Source organism: Palaemon carinicauda, chromosome 20, assembly GCF_036898095.1.
Source record: "Palaemon carinicauda isolate YSFRI2023 chromosome 20, ASM3689809v2, whole genome shotgun sequence".
In the NCBI taxonomy this organism is placed as follows: Eukaryota; Metazoa; Arthropoda; class Malacostraca; order Decapoda; family Palaemonidae; genus Palaemon; species Palaemon carinicauda.
Window position 1 is genome coordinate 9,327,586 of NC_090744.1, and position 10,000 is coordinate 9,337,585.

Sequence of the window (10,000 nt, forward strand, 5' to 3'; positions counted from 1 at the left end):
AGGGAGGGGTCCTACAGCCCTTTCTTAGAAAGGCAAGGGCGGGTCCATCAGGACGACATGGCCATGTCACCCAAAAATAGATTTTTCGCTTCGCTCAAAATCCGTTTTTTGGGCTCAAGCCATGTCGTCCTGATGGAAGTGTACCAGAGCATTACTGTATCTGTGGATTCTCAGAACGTGCCGTACTCCCCGGAGGTAATTTTTTCCCCGGTCGACTAGACCTAGAGACCTAAGATGTTACCGTTATACATCTTTTCAACTAACTATAAACTATGTTAGAGCTTCCTGCCCCCTACAGGGAAGAGTCCTACTAGACTCTGGAAAAGTCTCGAAGAGTACATATATCTATGTATGAATACCAGGCAAGCTAATATAGTGGTCTCGCCCTATATTAAGTAAAGCATAGTTTGTATAGAACCACTGCGTCAATATATATTGACCAGTAATCCGCACAATACTTGTATTGGACAAAGGTTTATATCCGCATAGGAAGAAACTAATAAAACCGCCCTCGTCCCTTTATGGGACGGAGTCCTCCCATTAGGGGACTACATAAACCAATGCAACATAGCTTGCATAACAGAACAATTCTATCAGAATTATCCCAGATAAGATACATAGAATTAAAATGCTCAATTATACCAATAAATTGACACAGGTGAAAGAGACGCAAGGTTCTCAAGAACAAGTTTATTGACAGACAATAAATAGACAGGTTAACAACAAATATATAATATATATATAAAAGAGGATAACCCACAACTTTAAGCATAAGTATGATAGTAAACAGAACTTGTTTATCTGAAAGAAAAACCATTAAACACCACTTTAATAAGATACCGAGGTATCAAGTCATAAAAGTCTGTATTACAAATCAATCACATTAGCGTTAGAAACGCTCGGCACACATGTCTGAACTCATGCTAGGTTCACCTTTGAAAGAAGGAACAGTCTATATGGGCACTTGGTGCCCTCATTTAGTTTGTAGTACAGTATGTACCTACACACTCACCCTGGACTTAATCGTCCCAAATAAGACCACTGTTCCTCGCAGAGTTAAACAGTAGGGTTAACTACACGACCCACTGCTACCACAGATCTCTTAAGTTCCTCTACTTGCTTCGCATAGTGGCGAAAGAACACCCTGGAAGACTTCCAGCCCGTGTATGAACGGAGATGTTCAAAATCCATACAATTAAAGAAATTAGGGATGAGGCAACTTTCCTCGGATCGTGACCTGCGGGTGTACTGTCAGGATCCGCTCTGCGAATAAAATATGTGATTTTCGCTCTGAGTTGATTCAGAGATAAATTTGAGCCTGATGTTTCTCCCCTGAATAGTTGACCACCTTTGAAGTCTGAAGTTCTACGAAGATAGACCTTTAGGCATTCTACTGGACATAGAGATGCATCTTCTTTCAGAGGGCAGATTCTCCAGGGACCCCACCTGTTGGTGGGTAACTCATTCTTGGCGAGAAACGTAGGATCCGGAAACAGGTTCAGATCCCCCCCATCCAGGAACTGAACACGACCTGCCTCTCTCGAGAGGGCTACGATCTCACTAACCCTGTCCCCGGACGCGAGTGCAAATAGGAAAATAACTTTTTGCGTCAAATCCTTTAACGCACATTCTTCATTGCTCAACAGGGAGGCGAAATGAAGAACTTTGTCTAAAGACCATGAGATGGGCTTTGGAGGTGCTGAAGGTCTGAGCCTAGCGCAGGCTTTCGGAACTTTATTAAAGATCTCGTTACCTAGGTCGATCTGGAAGGCAAATAAAATGGGTCTCATCAAAGCAGATTTACACACTGAAATCGTGTTAGCTGCCAACCCTTGGCCATGGAGGTGGATGAAGAAAGATAAGCAGAAGTCTGTTGAGATCTCCTGCGGATTCTTTGCCTTTACAAAGGCCACCCATTTTCTCCAAGATGACTCATATTGCCTTCTAGTCAATTTGCACTTATATTCCTCTAGGAAGTCTATGCTGGCTTTCGAAATCCCGAAACGCTTTGTCACCGCAAGGGCGAGAAAATCATGAGCTGCAGGGTCCGGGTTTTCTGTAATGAAGCGCAGACAGTCGACTTCTGGACTCGCTGGGTCAGAACTGGATGTGGTAGCGGCACGAACTTCATCTGTAGTTCCAACGCCGAGGGGAACCACATACTGTTCGGCCACTTGTGGGCCACTATTGCTGCTACCCCCTTGAAGGATCTCAGTTTGTTGAGGACCCTCAACAGAAGGTTGTGAGGAGGGAACAGATAAATCCTGGACCATCTGTTCCAGTCGAGGGACATTGCATCTACTGCTTCCGCTAAGGGGTCCTCGTACGGGGACACGTACAGGGGCAACTTCTTGTTGTCTTTCGTCGCAAAGAGGTCTATCTGCAGTTCTGGGACTTGATTCAGAATGAAGGAGAATGATCCTGCGTCTAAGGACAATTCCGACTCTATCGGTGTGAACCTGGATAGAGCGTCCGCTGTCACATTGCGGACTCCTTGAAGGTGAACTGCCGACAGGTACCACTTCTTCTTTTCCGCCAATCGGAAAATGGCTAACATCACTTGGTTGAGAGGTGGTGACCTCGACCCTTGTCGATTCAAGCATCTCACAACCACCTCGCTGTCCATCACCAATCTTATGTGGATCGAGTGACGCGGGGAGACTTTCTTTAAGGTAAGGAGCACTGCCATAGCTTCTAGAAAGTTTATATGAAAGGTCCTGAATAGCTTGGACCAAGTCCCCTGGACTTTTTTCCGATGAGAGTGACCTCCCCATCCCTCCTTCGAGGCGTCTGAGTGAATCGTCATCGACGGGGGAGGTGGCTGAAGAAGAACCGACTTCTTTAGATGTCTGGCTTGGGACCAAGGTGTGAGAAGAGTACGTAGCCGAGGCAGCACTGGTCTTCTCAGATCTTTTCGCGCGTTTGATGCATACCTTCTCCAAACTCCGGTTGCATCCTTTAGCTGTGCTCTTAGCACTGGGTCTGTCACTGAAGCAAACTGGAGAGAGCCTAGTACCCTCTCCTGTTCGCGTCTTGATATCCTTTCGGAATCTAGAAGTCTCTTGACAGAGCCCACTATCTCCTTCCTTTTCTTCGTCGGGATGGAGAAACTGTGTGACAAGAGGTCCCAGTGGATTCCCAGCCACTGGAACTTTTGAGATGGAGAAAGTCGAGACTTTTTTCTGTTGATCTTGAAGCCTAGGTACTCTAGGAACTGGATCACCTGACTGGAAGCTTGCAAGCATTCGGTCTCGGATGCTGCCCACACCAGCCATTCGTCCAGGTAGGCTACTACCTGAATTCCCTTTAGGCGTAATTGTTTGAGAGCTGCGCTCGCAAGCTTCGTGAAAATCCTTGGGGCTATGTTTAGCCCGAATGGCATGGCTCTGAAGGCGTATAGTCTCCGTTGTAGCCTGAACCCTAGGTAGGGGGAGAGTCGACGGCTGATTGGAATGTGCCAATAGGCGTCTGACAAGTCTATAGAAACTGAGTATGCCCTCTTGGGCAGTAAGGTCCTTATGTGTTGCAGTGTTAGCATCTTGAATTTGCAATTCACTATGAACTTGTTGAGTGGCGACAAGTCCAGAATGACTCTGAGCTTTTCCGAGTCTTTCTTGGGAACACAAAACAGCCTCCCTTGGAATTTGATGGACTTCACCTTTCGGATCACCTTTTTCTCCAACGTACTCCTCCAAAACGGGGGTGGAGTGTTGGAAAAACCGAAGGCACGGGGGTGGAGTGCTGTACCAGCTCCAGCCCAGTCCATTCTTGAGTAGGCTTTGGGCCCAGGGATCGAAGGTCCAGCGATCCCAAAATTTCATCAGTCTCCCTCCTACCGGTATCGTTTCACTTGGACTGCCGTCCTGAGGTCTTGCCTCCCTGACCACGACCACCTCTGAATCCCCTTCCCCTTGAGGGGCGCCTAGACGAGCCTCTGGCTGCTCCTCTAGGTTTTGCACGAAAGGAAGAAGACTGTCCTTCGAACGTTGGGGTAAATGTGGTTGACTGACCTGGCACAGCCTGGGGTACCCACTGAAAAGTAGTCGGGGTTTGTGCCACCATCTGGGGCACTGGAGGCAATGGCAATTGCAGTTGCTGTTGCTGTCTATAAGGCTTGGCTGGCCGAGACGGTAGCCTAGTCCTCATATTCTTCCTCTTTGGTTGAGGACCCTCATCCGGGGAAGATTTTCTTTTGATAGCCAGGCCCCACTTCTGGAGAAGGTTTCTATTCTCCACGGCGGCCTTATCAACAACCTCTTTGACCACATCGGTAGGGAAAAGGTCTTTTCCCCAAATGTTGGAGGAGATTAACTTCCTTGGCTCGTGTCTCACCGAAGCCCCGGTGAACACAAACTCCCTGCAAGCTCTCCTTGCCTTGACGAAGCCATAAAGGTCCTTCGTCACTGTGGCTAGGTGAGACTTAGCCACTACCATGAACATTTCATGGACCTTAGGGTCACTTGCCATCGTCTCAAGAGTAGTCTGATGAGACATTGAGGCAGCCAGTCTTTCTTTTGTCTCGAACTCTCTTCGTAAAAGAGAGTCGGACAGCTTGGGGAGGTCCTCGCCGAATTGCCGTCCGGCAATATCAGCCTCCAACTTTCCCACTGAGAATGTCAGATGGACATCCTTCCAGTCTTTGTGGTCCATAGGCAGGGCCAGCGACAAGGGTTTACACTCCTCCAGGGAGGGGCAAGGCTTGCCGGCCTCGACTGCCTTTAGGACAGCCGCAAACCCTTTCTGTAAAAAGGGGAAGGCTCTATCAGGAGAGGACACAAAAGAAGGGAGCTTCTTGTTCAATGCAGCTACCTTCGAGTTAGAGAAGCCCCTCTCTTTCATCGAGGATGAAAGTAGGGCTTGAGCCTTAGCGTGGTCCATAATAATGACCTCCTTCGGCTCTGTCTCCTCCCTTGAAGCTGGTTCTTTTCTCAGCCGGACATAGCAGTCCGGATATGATGCCTTGCTGGGCCAGAATTCTACCTCCTCTAGGGGAACTGAACCCAGCTTATCCGAGATGACGATCTTTCCAGTCGTCATAGGCATGTGCTCAGCATACCTCCATGGGTTAGCATCTGAGCATACGGGAAGGTCTTTCACATTGAGCCTTTTCCGGGGCCCATGTGATTCTGACAGGGACTGCATACGCAGTTCCATTGCAGCCGCCTTCTCCTGATTCTCCTTCTGCATTTGTTGGATCATTCCAACAATGGAGGAGAGGGCCTGTCCCAGTTCTACTGGGAGACCAGCCGATGTTGAGGGGATAGGCTCCGGAATCTGAACCGGAGTAGCCGACACCTCGTCGACCTCATCCTCTACGACATCCGGGGTTTGAACTTCATCCTGACCTTCTGCCAGGAGGTCTTGTTCCAAACGTTCGTCCAGGTCAGACATCCTGTCATCCAACTGGATGTCTTGCATCGCGACTGCGACTTCCACGTCCACCTGGACTTGATCTTGAGAGATCTCCTCTAGAGGCTGGGGAATCACTGCATCAGCTGATGCCTGGGGAAAAAGATACGCCCTCATCTTCTCACTTGGAAGATAAGGGCCAGAGGTGTTCTTCTTGAAGCCCCTTACCCAAGTACGAAGCTTTTCCCTTGCTATATCCCTTGATTCTGCCGTTCTAGGGGAATCAAAAGCCTCAGTAATCAGGTTAGTGCATACAGTACATACCTGAGGGTCCCAATACTGGAGATCATCCTTGGAGACAGCGCATGCTGCGTGTCTCCTACAACACTCATGTCCGCAGAGGTTCTTGCTGCGGACATTGCAGAAAACATTCCCACACTTCGGAGGGTCCTCCTGTAAAGAGAAGAAATTTCCATGAGTATCAAGTGAACTATGTATCACTGGATATGCATAGTATAGCATAACAATTCATAAAGGAAAGACACACACTTGTGTTTCCCTCACAACCCATTGTTGCAGCCTTCCAGATAATAAAATCAAAATGGTTTATCTCTTCTAGAGTAACCAATGCAAGGTTTCCAGAGGAAACAGGTGGAGCTCACACCTAAGCAATGATTTTAAAATCCTGGATAATAGACAGGGAAGAACTCAGCTTCCTATCTGAGGGCAACAGCAAAGGGATGTGCAAGAAAACACAATAGTGTTAGAAGATACAGTGCTGTACCAAAACCCTTACTATAGTTTTCTTCTTACTGTATATGCTATACAGAAGAATACTAGTACAGTATAGGGGGATGTGTGCCGGCCTGCCTTTGCCGGCCGGCACACACCACAACTAGCTTTAAAGTATACTACTTAACAGCTATAGGGCGGCAGCACTCTGGTTCAAATGCCTGTGCCGGTCGGCAGCAACTGCCGGCCGGTAACAGCCAGTGTTGGCCGGCAATGGCTGCCGGCCAGCAACTACACAAGGTAGTACCCAGCTGCCGGCCACACTCTTGGTGACCGGCAGACAAGGACTGACATAAGCCGGCCGGCAAAGGTACAAGACCGATGCCAGCCGGCAGCAAAAGAACCAGAGGACTACACCTGCCCGGCTGCCGGCCTCATAGGCCGGCAGCCGGGACAGGTACAGCACTAGAAGAATAATAGAATGGATGCCGGGATAAGAGTGTACACAACCTCCAAGCCCGGCAACCGAAAGAGTGCATATAAGGAAGGGGAGAAACTAATTCAGGCTTCCTTGACCAATGCCGTCCGGCTCTGCCGGCAGGCATGGATGAGGGACCAAGAGAGGTCCGGGCAGCACTCGAAAACATAAGACCCTTGCCGGCCAGCAGCTCTGCCGGCCGGCAAGGGGCTGAGTCAATTCCACATCCTAACCTATACTAGGTCCAGAAGTAGAACGACGTACAGTACAGTAAGACCCCTGCCGGCCAGCTCTGCCGGCCGGCAAGGGGCTGAGTCAATTCCACATCATAACCTATATTAGGTCTAGATGTAGAACGACGTACAGTACAGTAATGGCTCAGCCATTACGAAGAAAGAGGGGGAAGGGACAAGAGGGTCCTGCCAACCTTGCTTTAGTGACAGATCACCCGCAGCCAAGAAACTTATCTTAGCCTAAGGGAGATCTAAGGGGAAAGGCCAGCAATACTTGCCAGCTTCCAGAGCACCAAAGCAAGGAAGGCGTTGCTACTCCCAAGGGAAGAACTTATCCTCCCCCGAGAACAGCAACAGGACTAGTCTGGTAGATCACAAAAGAAGGAATCATAACTACAGAAACCTTCGGTAATGACCTAAGGGAGCTAAGCTCCCTTTGTATGTGTTAGGTCAGCGAGGGGGACTCAGCCCCAAGCCAGACAACACAGACTCAGACTAAAAACTCTGTTGTTCTGTCCATCTTGAACCATAACTACAGGAACAGGAAGGTACAGTAACACCCTAGTATAGTTTTATCGAAAATAAATTCGGAAAAAACCACTTAGGGATAAGCCCAAGGCTTAAACAGAGGGAAAGGGATTGCATACCTTCTCCGAAGAAAAGAAAGCAACCGGGGAGTATGATAAAGTATACTAAGGCTCCATAAGCAACTAGCCTAGGCACCAAGAGAATCGATTACCTAATTCACCGAAACTCACACGTATACAATCTTGGAAATATTCCACACAGTCTAAAATGTATAAAATATAGCCTAAAGCTTCAATAAAATTTTAATTACACTCGGAAAAACCAAAATCAGGCATGAAGTACTAGGACCAAACGACTAGGCTACATGGCCTAGCGTAGGCCAGAATGGCGAATACTTCGCCAAATAATACTAAGCACGAAAGGAGATCCTATGTAATGCTAAATAGCTAAAATTTATTAAAGCAAAACAACCAGGAATGTCGCTCTGACTAACTCATTTATACCTAGCGAGCGACAGTGTCCAGGACACCTCTGGTAGGCTACGGCTCTTGTATCAAAGATTAATCCTATTAATCACTCAAAATTTTACCAAGAGCCTACATTTATACATAACAGACACTATACTCCACTTATCAGAGGCCAACGAAGACGGAGAAGCCATGAAAAGCCGAATAAATCCAAGATTTGCGAGAAAAACAGGAAAAAACACCGAGTTGTTAAGCTACGCAAAAAGGAATGCAGATGGCGCCAGGATTGGCACCAGGCACGCATACGAATCGGGGGATAGGGAAGCCTTGGGAGCGGCTCCCCTTTTTCTTTCCCGAATTCGTATCTCGCCAATCACCTCCTACGAGACGAAATCTCTGTCCAGGATGTAGATTGCCATGTGACGTGTCTAGAATACGTCCTCTGATATGTCGCGATATCCCTTTCACGAGGGATACTCGCTCCAGGAGTTAGAATTCTGGTACCTTAAGGTAAATTCTCTGGGAATATCGCCGTAGTTGTAATATACCCTAGGAAGCTACCCTATAGGAACTTCCATCAGGACGACATGGCTTGAGCCCAAAAATATCTTTATATAACTATACAGCGTAGGGAACAGTCCCTACATATACTTACTAATTCTAAAGATAACCTATCTCTAGCATATATGAGAGACTTCAAAAGAGTATCAGACTTCAAATACTTCGCTGATTTAAAGAACTGAAGTACTTCACTGATTTAAAGAGTTGAAATGCTTCGCTGATTTAAAAAACTAAGTCTTAAAATGACCGTTTAAAAGCAGGGAAAAGTTCCGAGATCTACCAACTGACTCAAAATTTAACTCATCTTTAGCGAGGCTGAGAGTTTTTAAAAGAGTATTGAACTTAAATACTTTACTTGCTTAAAAAACTATGCCTTGAAATGACCATACAAAGTAAAGAAAAAGTTCTTACATATACCTACTAATCGTAAAGATACCTCATCTTTAGCCAGCCTGACTTGTTAAACTGATATTTCGTATTGTTCCTCTAAGGCCATTTGTATGCAAAAATCCAGCTCGTTTGCGAAAAGAACAGATGGAAAAATCCACAAAAGATAACTCTCCTAATGAGCTTTTCCGTAGAGCTTTTTTGCAAAGCGAGTAAAAGGAGAGCAATAAGGTTCCCAAATGTATAATCTTTGTCGCTTTTAAGTCAGGCAAAGGATATAGACCTGGGGCAAAATAGCCAGTTTATAAAGGTTTGTCTTCCAGTGTAAATACAGGCTAAAGTTTTTTCATTCCGGCGACCCAGCCTCTAAGGTACTTACTGTTTACGTTATGTTTAAAGTTGTCGGGTCTTTTAGAGTTTCGTGTCAGTTGGAAAAACATATCTTTTGTTTTCTGGAAATTACATGTGAGTAGGCACGAGCAATGTGCTTGCGTGTAATCATCGAAGAAGCAGACATACACACAAACGTTTGCGTGCACTACTTACGATATATTTACACGTGCAAAAACACATACACACGCATGCACGCACTTACACACACACACACACACACACACACACACACACACACACACACACACATATATATATATATATATATATATATATATATATATATATATATGTGTGTGTGTGTGTGTATGTGTGTGTATGTGCATGCGTGTGTATGTGTTTTTGCACATGTAAATATATTGTAATTAGTGCACGCAAATGTCTTTGTTTCATTTATTTATTCAATGATTACACGCAAGCATGTTGCTCGTGCCTACTCACATGTAATTTCCCGAAAACAAAAAATATGTGTTTCCACCTGACACGAAACTCTAAAAGACCCGACAACTTTAAACATAACGTAAACAGTAAGTACCTTAGAGGCTGGGTCGCCGGAATGAAAAAACTTTAGCCTGTATTTACACTGGAAGACAAACTTTTATAAACTGGCTATTTTGCCCCAGGTCTATATCCTTTGCCTGACTTAAGAGTGACAAAGATTATACATTTGGGAACTTTATTGCTCCCCTTTTACTTGCTTTGCAAAAAAAGCTCTACGGAAGAGCTCATTAGGAGAGTTATCTTTTGTGGATTTTTTCGTCTGTTTTTTTACGCAAACTAGGGGTATTTTTGCTTACTAAAGGTCTCAGGGGAACAATACGAAATATCAGGTTAATAAGTCAGGCTGGCTAATGATGAGCTATCTTTAGAAT

General features: G+C 46.0%; 1 pseudogene; it reads right to left on the bottom strand.

The window, feature by feature from the left end:
• The window catches only part of LOC137614503 (nephrin-like), a 90,022-nt pseudogene that overhangs the window by 66,082 nt on the left and 13,940 nt on the right, over nt 1-10,000 (bottom strand).